The sequence below is a fragment of the Erythranthe guttata genome, chromosome 3 (genome assembly GCF_056151865.1).
Source record: "Erythranthe guttata isolate IM_541 chromosome 3, IM_541, whole genome shotgun sequence".
Taxonomy (NCBI): Eukaryota; Viridiplantae; Streptophyta; class Magnoliopsida; order Lamiales; family Phrymaceae; genus Erythranthe; species Erythranthe guttata.
The window spans coordinates 3054012-3073116 of NC_142535.1; the positions used below are offsets into that span (position 1 = coordinate 3054012).

The 19105-nt window shown below is 33.7% G+C and overlaps 1 non-coding gene across 1 annotated transcript; it reads left to right on the forward strand.

The window, feature by feature from the left end:
- The first annotated feature begins 13828 nt into the window (after nucleotides 1–13828).
- Nucleotides 13829–13902, forward strand: TRNAN-GUU (transfer RNA asparagine (anticodon GUU)). The gene has a single exon. It is a non-coding gene; the product is annotated as a tRNA-Asn (tRNA).
- Nucleotides 13903–19105: the final 5203 nt, after the last annotated feature.

The following is a 19105-nucleotide window of genomic DNA, read 5'->3' on the forward strand; positions in this document are numbered from 1 at the left end:
AAAGATCTCATGTGCACGAGCAGTGTGACCCTCGATGGTTCAGGTGTAAGCTAGCCGTGGGCCCACAACCCTTTGTGGTCAAAACTCGTCCCCTTCGAGTTACGATTAAGATGAAGCTCGTTTCACCTTAATCACCCAACGAATCAAGATTGGCGTCTAGCAACTACGCGTCATGATTCCCTAGATACAAATGAAGTGCCTGCAAGAACCTTCAGATATAGTTAACGTACAGTACGGTCCCTTCGATTCATATGTCCCGATCGAACTAGAGGCATTGGTTCATCGAGACCTCTTTATATGTTCGATGACGGTGCGATCGTTCTAAGTGTTGTAATCCTTACGTGCATGACTTAGAGAATCGAATTCTCTAATCATCACTTAGTCAGCTCTGGCCAGAGACTTAGAATGATTACAAACTTTCAGAACACACAGGACATCCAAGACTATTCTAGCGATCGAATCCCCGACTACAATGCACAGACCTCCCACTAGATTTCGGACTGCACGAACACTGGCCCTTGGGATGGTCCTCGGTGGAACTCAGGGACAGGTCACGATACAGCTGGTCCTCTAGTGAAGTCACGGTGATGTCTAGGTCATAAGGACTAATGGTGTACAACTATACCATAGATATCTCTACTCGATTATTGGGAACCACTTAGAGATTTCTAGGGTGAGGGAGTTCAGTGAACTCGTCAACTTACGTGCACCCACTTATGCATGCCGATATCACAATACCGTTTACTGATGAGATGCAGTACACATACACTAAGTGCTAGTCTTAATGGGAAAGGCCGATATCCTCATTAGTGGCGTAACCCTTCGACTAGGAACACGTTTAACAGTTATAATACTTAAGTAAATATCTCACGATCCTAACGATCAATTACTAGTACTTGTAATAACTGTAAGGACTATATCTATGCTTGTGACAAAGGGACAAAGATATAGAATGCCAAGGTGTTTTATCATTAATACGAATAAAGGTTCGTTTATTACAATAATAAATACGAAAGACCACAGCCACATGTTGGCTTGTTGGTCACCTACTCTAACAAGGTCGTCTTTTTGTGCACGAAGAGTGGCAATCTCATGTTCATTCAACGTGTTTTTTCAATTGCAACAGCGAGTTTTGTTTTCAGTTCTTGCACTTGTCTCTCCAATCTTGCACTTGAGGATTCCTCAATCTGACTGTTTGTTGGTATATCATTTAACCTCGCCAGATCCTGTTCTTGTATTTTGTTCGTCTCTTCACGATTTTTAATCTTGTTTCTCAAAGATGCTTCTTCCTCTTTCGACAATCTTTCATCAACATCAACTTTGAGAGAGTTTATTTGACCAATGAGAGTAATTTTCACCTTGAAGTGTCTCAATGGAACTTTGTTGTTCTGACACTTTTTTCTCTCAGCATTTTGTTCCGAGATTCAAGCCCCTCAATTATGCTGTTAAGATTGGCCACTTCTGATTTTGAACTGCCAACAGCATCCACATGCGATGCTACAACATCCATTCCATTCGCTTCTCTGTGCTTGCTGTGATCAAAATCATTACCTGACATATACCCCTCCAAGTCTTCTCCTTGATTATCATCAGAGTCAGTCCACATCATCCACCTCATTTTGAAATTTTCCTAGTTATTGAGTTTCATATCTTTTTGCAGCCAACTCCTTAGCCGACATCTGCAACGGACAGTGTTATAGTAATTTCAATAGGAATGACAATCAATACTGTCATTGACAGTAAAATAGCATATAGTACCGCACTATGTAATTGTTTATGACAACATAATTGTGTATGAGGATGTGTATGTGCATGATCATCAATAATAAAGAAACATACAAGCAATATTGTTGTCCATGGCAAAAAAAGTTATGAATAATAATGTACGAATATTATCATGCATTTATTGACAATACAATATCATTTAAATGTCGTCATTGAATATTTTTGACCTGAGCTGGTTCTGTGTGTCTCATTGAAAGTACATGGGCTTGTCGGCAGACTTCATGCAAGTTCCATTTTCTGTATCTTGGAAACTTTCTCTTTTGTTCAAGCATAATCAATGAACACCGTTCAAGGAACCAAAACTAAAAAAAATAAAATACAATATGAGTATAACAAGAAAAACATTATTAAATTTTTAGATTTGTCATTTACGTAGTAGTAACAGGGTAACACATCCATGTACGGAGTCCTCAACATTTTCTATAGGTTGATTCTCAGACTTTGCCTTTGCAGTTACTCTGTGTACGTATTTCATGAAGAACTTGACCACCTCTTTTGCCCAGTTGAAGTCATTGATCCTCTCCAGATCATCCACGTACTGAAAGTACGACCAATTAACAGATTGACTTGTAGTGAAGAAAAAGTTCGTCATCAGGCTGAGCACTATTATCCTTGTAACATCATCATGTGCTTCTTGAGTATGTGAACCTTGCAAGCTTATCAATGTTGTTTTCAAGTCTTTGGAAGTTAATTTATTTAGATGACCAAAATTTCTTCTATAAAACTTTGTTTCTGGCTTGTTGCTTCTTGTAGCATCGGCAATTGCCAGTTTAGTTTGTCCATTCGTCAAGCCAAAAATTAGTTGACATTATGTGGTTTTGATTATCAACCTTTTTTTCCCAATAATAAAAGCTTGTTTATGTGGGTCATATGTCGATAAAATCTTGTGTATTGGGTGATCTGACTTTTTAACAGTAGAATGTGTGATTCTTTGACACATGATGGGTATGTAAAATTCACCAAATGGTGTTTGCCTTAACGAGGTTAGATGATCTTCGGTTAGATGAACTTAATCAGTAAAGTTAAAAAGTCTAGTGAAGCTTGATCTGTACTGAGGGTTCGATGGATTTTGATGTCGAATTTCTCTTATTCTTGCCTGTGTTGGTAGTAGATTTTCATTTGAAAAGAAAACAAAAAGACATTGTAAGTACACTGCCAATGGCAGTATTAATACGGTATGTTATAATATGTCATGCGTATCAGATTATGATTATCAAGAAAATACACATACATCAAATACTTCTTTTAATGGAAGTACAATACAATATATTTAATGTTTTTAAATAGCATACCCGAAGCCCTTTTTTTGGGGATTTGGTGATTTGGTTTCTGGATCTGAGGGGGAGGAACAAAGTATAACAATAAATAATCGAATTGAAAACGAATATATAGTATATTTAAAAAACTAAATATGAATTGCAAGGGAAAAAAAAACGTGTTGTAGCTTTTGTCCTCATTGTTTTGTCACTGAAGCTGAAGCGACGATGGAGAGCAGCACCAGCTCAAAATCACTTTCAAATGCAGGGAAATAGCTGACACTCAAACATATATTCAACAAGGGGCATGTGTATCACAAAAAATCACTGTGAGATGCAGTAAAATAGCACACAGGCAAACAGCTATTTCAACAAGTGGCTTGTGAATCACAAAATCACTGTCTGATGCAGGAAAATAGATCACATACAAAAAGTTATTTCAAACAGGGGGCTTGTGTATAACACAAATGCTGTAAAATACAGGAAAATATGAGATACAGACAAAGAGCTATTCAACAGGGGGCATATGTATCACACAAAATCACTGTCAGATGCAGTAAAATAGCACGCAGGCAAACAACTATTTCAACAGGGGACTTGTGTATCACAAAATCACTGTCAGATGCATGAAAATAGCAGACACTCAAAAAACTATTCAACATGGGGCATGTGTATCACAAGATCACTGTAAGATGCAGGAAAATAGGACACAAACAAACTTAATTTTCAACAGGGGGTTGGTGTATAACAAAATTACTGTCAGATGCAGGAAAGTAGGGCACAAACAAACAACTATTTCAACAAGGGGCATGTGTATCACAAAATCACTGCACACACAAATTTAATTTTCAACAGGGGGTTTATGTATAACAATATCATTGTCAAATGCAAGGAAAATATGGCACATAAAAACAACTATTTCAACAGGGGGCATGTGTATCACAAAATCATCCTGGAATTAACACTTACGAATTTTCTTTTATATTCTGGAACTGAAACTGATCCTCCAGTATGCAAAGCTGGACCTAAACCATCCTGACATGAGTTTCTGTTATGAGAATTAATTCCTGGCTTATCTTTAAACTTTTGGGTGTTCCAATAAGCCAACAACTCATTCCAATGATTCTGGTTGATCCACTTCGGTAATATATTTTTCTCATCAAAATTTTGTTCTCGCTTTGTTCAAACTATTGCTCAAGCTTACATTTCCTTTATGTTCAAAATGTTTTCATATTGTCAAGTGGTCTTCCGCGGGCCAATAGTACAAACTTCTGCATGTATTCAATACCAAATAACACATATTTAATAATTTATAAATCATGACCGGCAATAAATATTATGTTATATATAGAGAAATTCAAAGTAATGAGAAGCTCTGAAATGCAAGACAGTTATGTGAAAAATTGATCGGACAAGCTAAAGTATTCAAGAGTATACCAGACTAAAAAATGATTGTTTTGTACATATATGTAATGTTATATTACTACGATTATCTCCTTCCACACTATCATATTCAGCCTACTATCACCTGGAAAAGAACAATGTATATATAATATGCAAAAGCTATAAATTCATCAACACCTAGTATAAACTCATCTGTCAATCCTTTTCGATTTGTCACAAGTCTATTATACATTCAAGTACGATTACTTCTAACAAAACTCATGATTGCTAAATTTAAAAAACGAAATTCATGAATTACACACAAGAAAAAAAGAACAAAAACTTTTATGGTATTTTATATACAAAATAAAGGGAAAAGAGGCTACACAAGTTATGTTTTAACCCGACAAACCTAGGATTCAAAAACCTTTTGGGCAGTAATATCACAATTATGTTGGACCAGAGTATTCAAAAGACATGAGATTTGTTATAAAACTAATATAGTAACTAATACTTCCAAAAGGCCTATTCTTGCATTATCATCTAGAAACTCTTGGTGGAATTCAAACTCACAACTACTGCGTAAAACCAATCCTCACAAAATCAATTTACATGACATAATTCCTTTTGTAACCATATATTCAAAAGTTTTACCAAAACACAATATCTCTAAGAACCCCACAAACGATCAGGACTTACCTTAAAAAAAATCGTTAGTACCACTTTTGCACTGTGTCAAACTAATATACTTTACTAATTAACATGGATCAAAATTCTAATTCATATACCACATAAAATCATATACCACATAAACAAGACATTTGAGTGCCAAAGCAGAAAGGTTATTTTGTGGGTTGGGGGGGCAAGTAAAGAATTGAAATTTCCTTAAGTTTCGACTGCTAAATTTAATCTTGTGACTACATAATATTCCCAAATTCTTCAATCCAATGTTATCAGAACCGGACCGGACATAAAACCGGCTAGGCATTCGGGTCACGGTTGGACCGGTTCAACCGGGTTCAACCCGGGTTTTTTAATTTTTTTAATTTTTTAATTATTTATAATTTTTTGTACTTTAAGATTACTATTTTTCTATTTATTTATATATTTTCTTCCACTTCTTCACTAAAAATACAATTTTTCTCTATTTATTTATATATTTTAATCAACTTTTTTACTTTAATATCCACCTTATTCCATATTATTTTATATATTAAATAAACATTGTCTTTTTTCTTCTCTTGACTTAAACGTACACTTCCTTCCCCTGCCCGAAACTCCCTCTTCTCCCTCCCTCTCTCTCTCTCTCTCTCTCTCTCTCTCTCTCTCTCTCTCTCTCTCTCTCTCTCTCTCTCTCTCTCTCTCTCTCTCTCTCTCTCTCTCTCCTCTGTACATCTTCAAAGCAGCGGCCCCCTTATTGTTCTTCTTCCTTCTTTCCTTTCCGATTTCCTTCTCTACATTTCTCTTCATTTCCGGCGCATAATCACTAGATCCGGTTTTGATCGATGTTGATCGGCTTTCACCCCAAGATCCGGCCTTCAATAATGGTGTGTTAACATACAGGCCGTTAACATACATTAGCTAAGAATCTTTCAAATTTATATATTATTCTATATATATATATATATATATATATATATATATATATATATATATATAATGGTGTGTTAACATAGAGGCCGTTTTCAGCAACCAAATGGTGAAGAATCTTTCAATAAAATTCTGAGCCAACTCATTCGGAAAATACATGTTCAGCAGTATCGATTCCTCTTGTTTCCACTTCATTCCAAAGGCAACACACACAAGGATAATGATCATTGGACTATGGTTGTCCTGGATATAAAGCTCAAAACGTGGAAACATTACAACTCCTACAAGCCAAGGGCAGTGGAAAACAAGAAACGCACAGATCCATATCTGTATATCGCGGAAACAATGGTAAGTAACACTAAATAAACAAAATAAAGGAAACTCCATATTATAAAATTGAATAAACAAAATTGCAAAATTGCAGGTAATAGCTGTTGAAGCAGTCACCAGAGAATGCAAAATCAAGAAAATCCCGCTAGATGCAACACTTGAAGAAGTTGAGGATTCACCTCAACAAGAGTACGGCATTGAGGATTGCAGGATTTTTGTACTATATATCATCAGACAGTATTTCTGTCAACAGCTAGTGGACAAGTTGGATGCAGAAAAAAATGTTAAGAATTTCAGAAATGAACTAGTTCACTTATTCCTGAACCACAAAAACACTGTTAATCACAGAGCTAGGCGGTCAACACCAGTCTGATAGGCTTAATGTAATGCAAGTTTAAATGAACTTTTAAGTATTTTTAGTATAAAACTCTATGGTTGTAGGTTTAAATGTATTGTTAAGTATTTGTAGTATGATACTCTATGGTCGTGGTCTTAATGTATTATTAAGTATTTGTAGTATGTTACACTACGTACTTTATGTTCAAGAGTGCAACAAATATACTGCTGCCATATAGTATTATTCTGAATTTGAAAATGTTGTACTTACTTACAAGTTATACATAATGTACCTATTGTAGACAGTTATACAGAACCATTCAAAAGAAAATTACATGAGTTACACAAAAGTAACTGTCACTTACAGTAACATAGAACTACTGAAGAAAATTACTGAAACAAATATAACTGTCACTTGCAGTAACATATACCTATTGAAGCAAAATTACTGAAACAATATAACTGTCAGTCACAGTAACATATAAGTACTGAAGAAAATTACTGAAACAATATAGTTGTCACTGAAAGTAACATATAATTACTGAAGAAAATTAATGAAACAATATAACTGTCGCTGCTATCAACTGATTAAATAAAACATCTCTATAACTAGAGCTCATTCCACTCAACTTATACCTCAAATTATTCTCTATATGCAACAAGCAGAATGCATGGTAACAATTAGGGAAAATATTTCTAACAGTTTCCAAGATACCGTGCTGCCGATCGGATACGAATGTCAAAACACGATCTGAGCTAATGCAGCATTTTAAATGTTCCATGAAATAATTCCAGTATGAATCATTTTCCTCATGCACAACGGCGAATGCCACTGGATAAAGACCTGAAACACCGTAAAATCAATGTAAAAATAAAACTTGTCATTTCATGAACTCATGGTCTATAATAGTCATATAAACCTTATTTTACTGCCACATACAGTAAAACTTATTTTACTGTCTATGACAGTAATATAACCTTAATACACTATATATGACATTAACAGATATATGGGGACTGAAATAAAGAATGTAATACAACAAAATTACCATTTCTTGCATTTTTCGCCATGGCGCTCAAAAGAATACCTTTGTATATACCCTTCAGAAATGTTCCATCCAAAAAAAGAATCGGACGGCAAAACTTAAATCCGGACAGACAAGCACCAAAACAGAAGATACAACGATTGAACAAGTTATGCTTCTCATCAACTTCCAGGTGAAACACACTGTCTGGATTGCAACACACCCAGCTTCTTCAAAATACGCTTTGTGGTACGAATAAGATATTCCATCGTCTCCAAACACAAAACTCCGACTAGATTCCATAGCTCTCCATGATGTATTGTAGTTAATATCAATCCCATAATTATTTTTTGTGTCATGAATAACGTCGTTAGAACACATCAACGGCTTATTCCGAATGTCCTCCACGATTAAATCAGCTACGAGCTTAACGCCCATTTTTACCTTCTTGACAGTACTAAATGCCGACTCATACGTGTGATGTTTCTCATACGTGCGAATAATACAATATTCGGTTAAAGGTTGAATTGTAGCATGAATTCTCCACAAACAATTTTTCTCCTGTCTAAGCATACAAACTGCAGTCACTCTCTTCGTATCGTTTTTGATAAAATCCAATTCAAATCCAAGCTCATACGCAAACTTAGCCAAACATATTCTAAATTTTGAACGTCCCCCACGAAAAACTTGTCCAACATCGGTTATCAGATTTATCCAATGTGAGCTAAGCAAAGTCTTTCTGGGGGCAATGGCACGTAATGTGTTGCATGGGGGATTAACTGCTGCTTCAATTGCAGCGACAGGTGTTGAGTGTATATATTACACTCAATACGTTTACTTTACATGGATCTTTTGTTTAGATTTAATTATATTTGTGCTTTAATTAATTGATTTTGTGTTTTATAGGTGAAAAACGAGAATTATGTGTCCATGAAGGAAAAAAGATCAAAAAGAAAGGAAAAAGTTGCAAATAAGGAAACAAATCAAATTGGAAGAAGGAATCTCGCCACAGCTTTGACAGTGTCCACCATTTCGAGCATATCTCTCTCATACTAACTCCGAATTAGGTGATTTTGGCGGCATTGGAAAGCTAATTTGACAACATTCCAAAATTCGGACTCCAACATGGTACAAATCGACGAACAAATATTGATGGGGGAAAGTGGCGGAAATTGATTCCTATTAGGTTTCCACTACTTCCTTACCAAGAAAAGCCTATAAAAGCAACAAGTCTCTACACCATAAGCACGAAATTTTACACCACAAAACGCGAAGAACGAAGATCAACGAAGACTCAAGCATAGTTTTTCTTATTTCTTTTATTTTTATTTTGTTTATCATAAGAATTACGAGTAGCTAAGCTTTTAATCTAGGATTTTATTTGAACCCTATGTGGTGATTCAAACCTATTTTTCTAGTATTATGCAAGGTTAAATTCCATGATTATTTCATCTATTTGATCTTATTTAGCGCATGAACTTAGCTAATTTATGTTGCTATGTGTTATTGTTAGAATTGATTGACATATCGTTTTAATATTTAGAACAGGGATAGAAGAGCCTTCGAGTAGTTTTCACCGGATGAGTGTGTTAATTGCATGTATTATCGTATACATATAGATAATACCTTAGGTAGCCGTTTACGAGACTTGTTATTTAATGCTTTATTCATAATTGGTTTGCATAGACATATAGTGAATCGGTTATAAATAATAGACTCAAAATACACGCGACAACGGGTTATGATTAATTGAGTGTCTCGGGTTAATAATCCGGAATCGTAACTTGCATGATAGAGGTTTAATTGGTGACGAATTACCGCATAGGGGGAAGATAAAATCCTAGATATGTTTTTATGTTGATATTTTCTCGTATTTAATTGCTTTCATAATTAGATTAATTATTTAGTTAATTATATTTGTCAACCTTGCGTAGGCTGTATAAAAATCATAATTGTCCGAATTTGGTACTTAGGATTAGGTAATTTGCGATACGTGCACTTGCGTGTTAGGTATTTAGCTCCAACAACAGGTAACACACTCGACGAACCTACCATAGAACTGTAACTAATATCAGACGTACTAAGAGATGCATGAACTTGCTTCACAGCAATTTCAATCCTTTGAATCGACCATTGTTCCACAATAATAAATAACCCTTTTACATCTTCATCATCGTTGATTGAAAAAACACCAATCTCAGGGACAGAGTACGATAATGACATGTTATCAACACTTAAAGAATTCCATCTTGAACAAACAAAATGCACAAGATTGGAAAAACTCATCCCTCTTGTAAAATCTGTGATCGAACAAAATGCACCATATCTCAACAACAACACAATAGAACTAGTCATCCTGCAATTTCATTTAAAACATATTTATACTGTTAATAACAGTCACATTACTGATACATCAAGTAAATCTGTGTGTGCATTCAATTATACTGCCAATGACAGTACCATTATATAAACACTTGCAAACAAACATAGGAAAACATAATTACACTGCTAATAACAGTCCCATTACTAATACATCAAGTAAATCAGCATATACATTCAATTATACTGCCAATGGCATCAACATTATATAAACGCTTTCAAAAAGAAAAACATAAGAAAACATAATTATACTGCTAAATGGAAGTCAAAATACATTAACAACCAGCGAAATAAACATACACATGCAATTATACTGCCAATCGCAACAACATTGTATAAAAACTTCAAAAAAAAAAATAGCGTGAAAACAAAAATACACAACAAACAAAAAAACACATTTCTGTAAACAGTAATTGAACGCCCATACATCAGGGTGTTCAATTTACTACAATTCAAACTATACATATAGCGATGTTGACATTAGTAACTTAAAAAAACATTCGCATGCAGATAAAAAAAATTGACACACCTTCCTTGAAAATAATAATCAGTAGATATAATTCGTGGTAAAAGCTGGACACGACCGCCGGCGAGAACCGACGCGAAACAGCTAGATGCAGCTCAGTTTCGAGATATAGAGTTGCAGAGAGGGATTCGGGGGAGAATAGAGAAGAATCACGGACAATTCATAAAAAACGAGCTTAGGGCTTTCACGTTAAATACAGGGGTAATTATGTCGTAAAAAAGACCCTTCCCTTGATTTTTAATAAACTTTTAAGTATTGGGTTTTTTTGCAAGACAAAAAAATTAAATGTCCCTTCTTTAATTAAGTCCATGTGTTATGGGCCTATTTGCCATTTGCCATATATATATATATATATATATATATATATATATATATATATATTATATATATATATATATATATATATATATATATATATATATATATATATATATATGTGATGATGATCTTGGAGATCAGTCCTATGTTTGGCAATCATGTAGTGCAATATCTGGTAAGACGGAAGGCTTGACCAACACAAACATACATTAAATCCAAAAATTTTACTTTGTTGTATGAATTAATGGTAAAGTTCAATTACCTAACTTCAAAGAACCTCCAACTATATTGTCGAATTTATTGTTTGGAAGAGATAGACGGGGTAGATATTTCCAAGACAAAATCCGATCTTACAATATGATGTTTTCGTTTACCTCTCTTGGTGGAAGCATAGAGACATCTATAAACAATGGAGTCGGTCCGTACACTTTTATTCTTCCCTGTAAAAATTATAGTTTTCTTGGAAGATTATTACCGGAGGAAGCTACAACGTCTAAATTTGCTCAGCTGTACATTTTGACATAGAAAATGAAGTACAAAATAGATTTGATATTCTCGGGCATAAAATTATATTTGCTTATGCATCTGTTTTTTAAAATTTCTATTACTCTAATATCAATATTATTTCAGATGTCGAAATAATTTACATGATTTAGATCCGGCTATTGTGTCTTCATTAAAAGATATGATTTATGATTCCAATGTACTTGCATGGTCATACATAGCTGCTTGTGATTGTATTTCCAGATATGGAGAGCAAGGAGTAAAATTGAAATTGGTAAAGAGTCGAAACACAAATGATCATAGATACAATCTTCCAAATGCTAGTGAAATAGCAAATCTTATTGTTGGAGACTTTGACAATTAAGAAGGGGTTAGGGACATTGTAGTAGAAACACAGTCCAAGAAGTTTCAACGTATTAGTGAATTACATCCTCTTTATTTGCCGTTACAGTACTCCTTAATTTTTCCTTGTGGGGAAGATGGTTATAGAGAGGACATTCCTTCGAGGGAATCTTCAACAAGTAATAGTAGGAAGTGAAGATGTGTAACCATGAGATAGTTCTTTGCATGCTAGATATATAGAAGAATTAGGGACAGTCCGGTACTCTTGAATTCAAATCAACAATTAATTTGGATGCATTTTCGATGGTTGAACTAGAGAGATTGAGTTTTATAAAACATAACCAATATCAACTTAGGGTTGATATCTACAGGAGCATTGAAGAAAAAAGTTGGAAGTGGAGATAGTAATGGCAAACCTATTGGTACGCGTATAATTATTCCAACGAAACTTACAAACAACCCGATATATTCAACAATTTCATGGGCGCACTATAAATATGTTATTGGATTGGGTTTCCATAATTATTTTTATTATCACATGCAATTAAAAGTGACCGTAAGTACAAAGAACGTTACAAAAAATATGAATTTGCGACCAGAAGATCGTCCTGATATTCTTTGTCGAGTTTTCAAGATGAAGCTTGACAGTTTGACTGCAGATTTCAAGAAAGGACATATTTTCCGATGACGTAAATCATGTAAGTACCAACTTAATACTCTGTTTCAAATTTTCAAATATTTTATAACTAACTCTAGGAAAAATAAAATTGGAGAAAGTGAGAATTAAGACATAATAGAAACCCCCATGAGTTATGGGTTGATTAACATTGATTACATATAGAGAAATATTACAAGGTGAAGATTTATATGCCTATAAATTCAATTAATCTTAAGTTGTAACAGTTTGAGTTGTCGAAACAATATTTAGTTACACCTATAATTCTTGAGTTAACAGTTATATTCTACTGAAAGCAGATAAAAAGACACAAGAATTAATGTGGTTCAGACACAATTGTGCCCTACATCCACGTGGACCTACAAACACAATTTCACTAGTTCAGATTTACAGTGTACATTAATAGGACTTATTAAAACAATTATGACTCCCTCTTTAATTCTTTATGCCCTTCTTGTACACAACTTGAACTTCGTGTCTCTTCCAACAACAGCTCCACACCGCGTGCCTCGAACTCCCTTCAGAAACCCGGTTGATCTCCCTTGAGATCTATACAGCAAATTTGTATCTGTTGACACATGCAACGATGGCACAGTCCTGCTCAGCAGAACGTCTTAACAATTCTTCAATGCTATAGAGTGATTTTTCTCCCAAAAAAGTGTACGGTTCTTGTGAGTCTAGGAGGCTTAAATAGATGCGAAAAGCAGCCTTCCAAGACTTATCTTGAACACAAAGAAATCGATTAACCAAGGAAAAAGACTCCTAGTCGATTTCTACTTCTATTCTAGATAAATATAAGAGATACTTAACTAGAATAAAGTACGTGGAAATAAATCTAAGTCGTAATAGAAGTATTACAAAAGTAGGACTCTAGTAAATTCCAAAATAAACATGAAATACAAATATTTGCCAATCTTTAATTCCCAAGTGTGGCGGATTTCTTTACTCGTGGAAATCTGCATACATATATACGATATAGCGTACTACATATTATTTGATGGATTCACCGAAGATTGTTTGGCTTACTGCAAGTTCATTGGTGTTATGAGAGTTTTCCATTGTTAAACGTAGTGGCAATCATTTGACACGCATTCTCTTGTTACTAGATTTGACCTAGTGGTAATCATTTGGTGCATTTTCTTGCAAGTTGCCACTATATTTGGTTTAGTATGTAACGAGAGAGTTAACCTTCTTAAAGAATTGGCACAATCTGCCTAACAAAATTTTTATTCTTCCTAAATAAACGATTTTTTTTTTTGTTTGCTTGAAGTTGAAATTGGAAATATTGGAGTATGTTAAATTGCCCATGATTCATGTACTATTAAGTATGCATTAATTTACTTAGTTGATTAGTATTAAAGAAAGCTCAAATGTAATTGCTGGAATAGCTCAGTTGGTTAGAGCGTGTGGCTGTTAACCACAAGGTCGGAGGTTCGACCCCTCCTTCTAGCGAAATATTATATTTTATATTTATTTCTTTATATAATTTGAATTTAAAAAGAAAATAGAAGTCGTTACTTTTGTTAAAAAACAAAATTAAATTTTGATATTGTGTGTGTTTAAAGTTTTTTAAGCACAATTACGGTCAACGTTTAGCGGCGGACGTAAAAAGAAAAACAAAACGAAAAAAACTAAAATAAAACACTAAAAAAGTGAACGCCGGAATCCGGCGGTGGAAAAAAACATACCAGAAAAAAAAAATCGGCGGACGTAAAGAGAAAAAACAAAACGAAAAAAAAAACAAAAAAAAAAAAAACTAAAATAAAACACTAAAAAAGTCAACGCCGAAATCCGGCGGCGGAAAAAAACATACCAGAAAAAAAAAATCGAAAAGTCAACGCCGAAATCAGGCGGCAAAATTTTTTTTTGAAAAAAAAAAGTTTTTGGAAAAAAAAAACAATATTGGATTCTTAGGGACAAAAATTGATTAAATTTGGGTTACAATTAAGAATTGGGTATAAAGGGTTGGGGGTAATATTGTCATATATATGAATGTTTCATTTATTTATAATCTTATATATAAAAGAAAGAAACGCTGGGCAACCCTAAAAAACCCTAATGGTATTTCGGTAATTATTTATTTTTAATATTTTTTCTCTAATAATTTCTAACAATAATTTTTAACAATATCTTAAATACAAAAGAAAGAAACGCTGGGCAACCCTAAAAAACCCTAATGGTATTTCTATAATTATTTATTTTTAATTTTTTTTCTCAACTAATTTCTAACTATAATTTTTAACAATTATCAAAATTAAAACTTAACCGTGAAGAATTCTACCTTATTGCTACTTGTGTAATTATTTATTTTTAATATTTTTTTTGTACTAATTTTTTAACTATAATTTTCAACAATTATTGATCTCCTAAAAACATATAGCCCCTAGAGACGTATGCTTGGTTAGGGGCTTATTTGACTTATTCTTTTTCTTTTTTTCCTTTTTCTTTTGTCTCTTTTCATTTTTGGTATCTTCCAATCAAATATTCGAATTAATAATCCATGCTAATTGCAATTTTCTTTTTTGAGATAGAAAAAATAAAATAAATTGAAGAGTGAATTATATATATATATATATATATATATATATATATATATATATATATATATATATATATATATATATATATATATATATATATATATATATATATATATATATATATATATATATATATATATATTGTTGTGAAATAATTCCCATTAGCTAATGTATTAAATATTTTATTAGAAATACTAATGGTGTAAATATTATTAATTAATCAATATTAACTAGTTTTTAATGTGGAACTAATATATACATACTAATATATATGTATTAGTATATATGGATATGTATATATGTATATATACTAATTAATATAATATAATATCATTCACAATATACTATAATATAAATGTGTGAGTGGGAGAGATAGAGGGAGTATGTGAGGAGAGAGAGAGAGAGTAGAGAAAAAGATGCTAGCAAATGTTGTATATTATCTTATTCATTTCAATACAAAATACAAGTATTTATAGGCATGAGAATGCCTTAGTCACCATTACACATGTCATCACTAGGTAACTTCTATAATTTAATTGTGACACCTATCTAGGACACTTGTCAATACCATACTTTCTAATGTGCTAAAGTCCATAGTTTTATAACACTTCCCCTTGGACGTAGCACTATTGTATCGACTGAATTGATGCCTCATTAAAAACCTTAAGCCGGAAAACCCAGTGGGAAAAACCGATCAGAAGGGAAAAATTGTGCATGATTTAAATCCATGTCGTATGCATAAACTGCCTCATTAAAAACCTTAGCTGGAAAACCCAATGGGATGAAAACCAATCGTAAGGGAAAAAAGAGTGCAGTGCACTATTGCATCCCCTGAAATGAACAATATAAGCCCCCAATATGGGCTATCAATCAATTTGTAGGTTGTCTCATTAAAAACCTTGAGCTGGAAAACCCTATGGGAAAAACCCAGTCAAAAGGGAAAAAGAGTACAACACATCATAGCATTATGTGCTCCCTCTGAAAGAAATAATATAGGCCTCCGAAATAGGCTATTTAAAGATTCATAAGTTGCCTCGTTAAAAACCTTATGTCGGAAAAACCACATGGGAAGAAGACCGATCAAAAGGGAAAAATAGTGCAACATATCATCGCTCCGTCTTTGCTTTAGGCATTTTAAATCCACAGGAGTATAAATATCAAAATTCAGTGAACCATAAAGATGACATTAGAATGTCTGTTAGACGTATGTCCATTCCCTCATGGACAACCCTAGGAAATGGAAAAATTGATAGTATTCATAACCAGTAAATACATATAATATAATCATTCCCATATACTCGGGATAATCCTTATTTTACAAGGCACACATTATACCGAACAATTTTATTGTTAGGGTAAATTACACACACCACCCTGAGGTAAGCTTAAATAACTGTAAGGTCCCTGTGGTATCGATAATTACACTCAGCCCCCTGAAACGTAGTCAGAAACTCTAATGGGATAATGAATTGGATACGTTATTCTGATAGGGTTCTAACGGACTATTGGTTTCAGAAAGTGGTGGAGACAACAAAGAGTTATGGGTGATTTAAGAAATGTTCGGGAATGTTCGGGGAGCCATGTCACCCCATAGCTCTTTGTTGTCTTCACCACTTTCTGAAACCAATAGTCCGTTAGAACCCTATCGGAATAACGTATCCAATTCATTATCCCATTAGAGTTTCTGACTACGTTTCAGGGGGCTAAGTGTAATTATCGATACCACAGGGACCTTACAGTTATTTAAGCTTACCTCAGGGGGGTGTGTGTAATTTACCCTTATTGTTATTATTCCTCTAACGAACAAAACCCCATTTATATCTAGGGAATTAATATTGTTCGGAGTTGGTACCATTAATCCGTATTTATTTTGTTTCTCTAGGAAAGCCAATTCCGGTTTAATCGTTTTCTCGCATTTAGGCCAAACTTGGCTCTACCGACATTCTATTATTTTGAACGTGATTCACTGGATTAATCATCCCGAAATTTTATAATTGTAATTGCCCTTAGTCGAGAGATTAATCTCTACATATTTATCCGGAGTATGTTTATCATGACTCGTTCATTCAGTGGATTTAATTAATCCATATGAGTGTGAGCGTGTGTTACAAGGTACTGATGTTTATCCCAAGTACTCTGCACAAATCCCATCAAAATTATTTTGATCGAGTTTCTCCGGCACTATCCATTCTCATATGCACGGGGTATAGTAACTTGTGCAGAAAACGTGCAAAATCATATTGCATGAATACAATAAACACACACGAGACCATCCATAAGATGCGTCGAACAAAATCATAAATATTTAAAATATTGGACCACTTAGAATGTTGCATTGGTCCAGAAATATTATCAACCCTTTTTGCACAAAAGGTCATATAACGAGATTTCTATAAATTACAGAAATTCTCTGTGGACATAAGGATCCTTATATCGTACGAATGTCCGTAGTATATTCTTTATTTAAGCCACCATAATATTTTATGGGCGTCCCCATATTAATATGCCAAACCTGAACATTTCAGGATTAACTAGTTTATATGGCATGGTGGTGTAGTAATTGAAAAACTCGAATTAGGACACAATACAATACAAGAGTTAATGCCTTTAATAAGCAGTACAATTGTTTATTCCCGGAGCCATAATCTCTACGAAAAATAATTTAGTTTTACTTCGTGTTTTGCGCAATATCACACTCAATAAAATTTAGAATATATTAAACTGTCAATTAGACTAATACATCGTCCGGGGAGATATTTAAATTCAACCTCGGGAATATATATATTTCAGGGGAGATATGCAAACTCTACTTCACGAAATTTTCATCTGAAGGAGAACTTCTAAAATTCGACCTCGTGAATATGTCACCCGAGTGAGATATGTAGCTTATTATCTTAATTTCGGGAATCAGTCCGAGAAAGATATATAACTCAATTTCAAAGTTCGAAATTATAATACCATAGACAATAGTCTATTATATTTGTTCACATGTACATCCATATTAAATAATATGTCAATAAAATGCTAACTCAATCTTGGGAATTTAACATCCGAGAGAGATATATAATTTCAACCTCGAGAATTTCTCGTTCGATGGTGTTTTGCAAATTGGATCCCGGGAATTTAACATCCGAGAGATATGTACATGTTACACAATTAGTAGACATAGTAAATTAACTTTGAAATATTCCCAATATCTTCAGGGTGTATAAGCTCGACCTTGGGAATATTTCTTCCAAGGGAGTGTTATTCACTTAAACTCGGGAATAAATCAACCGATCTAGAGAGTCGTAAATGTTTATTTTGGGAATATATAATTAAGCTCGACCTCAGGAATGTATCGTCCGAGGGAGATATTATAAACTCGATCTCGGGCATATGTCGTCCGAGAGAGATATATAATTTTATCTTAGAAATTAGCTCAATTTCGGGAATAAAATCATCCGAGAGAAGTATTTCAATTTGACGTCATTTATATTTATCTCGAGAAAATATTATAGGCTCAACCTCGTGTATATATCGTTCGAGGGAGGTATGTTCATAAATAAGTAAATTCAATCTCGAAAACCGTTACATCGAGAGTTATATCGTAATCATTAAGAATATTATCATGCATGATCTCAAATATATAACCTTTACTCATAGGCCAAATATATTTTGTAGGCAATAAACTCATGAGATTTAATTAATTTTAACCAGATGATTATCTCAGCGGAAATATTTGCATCCACTCAGGTCAATTTAAGAACATCTTGACGAGGACTATCTTTCACATCGTCGTTGTAGGCATAACCCCATATTTAATTTTATTATGACCTTCAATCGACCCTTAATAAAAATGTCCATCGTTTATATGGGTACTACACCCAATTAATTTTATTTTAATAGCCTCATTGGCCTTTTAGGGGAATCACAACCTTTAGTGACTGTACGGGCATCACACCCGGAGTTATATTTATGATTTTTATATCGGCTATTATCAGGGACTACGACATCCACCATCTCTACGAACATTATGTTCGGAGTAATTATCATATAAGCCTTTAAATCGACCCTTAATTTGGACTCCTATGCGACGGAGTCATTTTCATTTCTCATTATCTCAATCAGCCCAT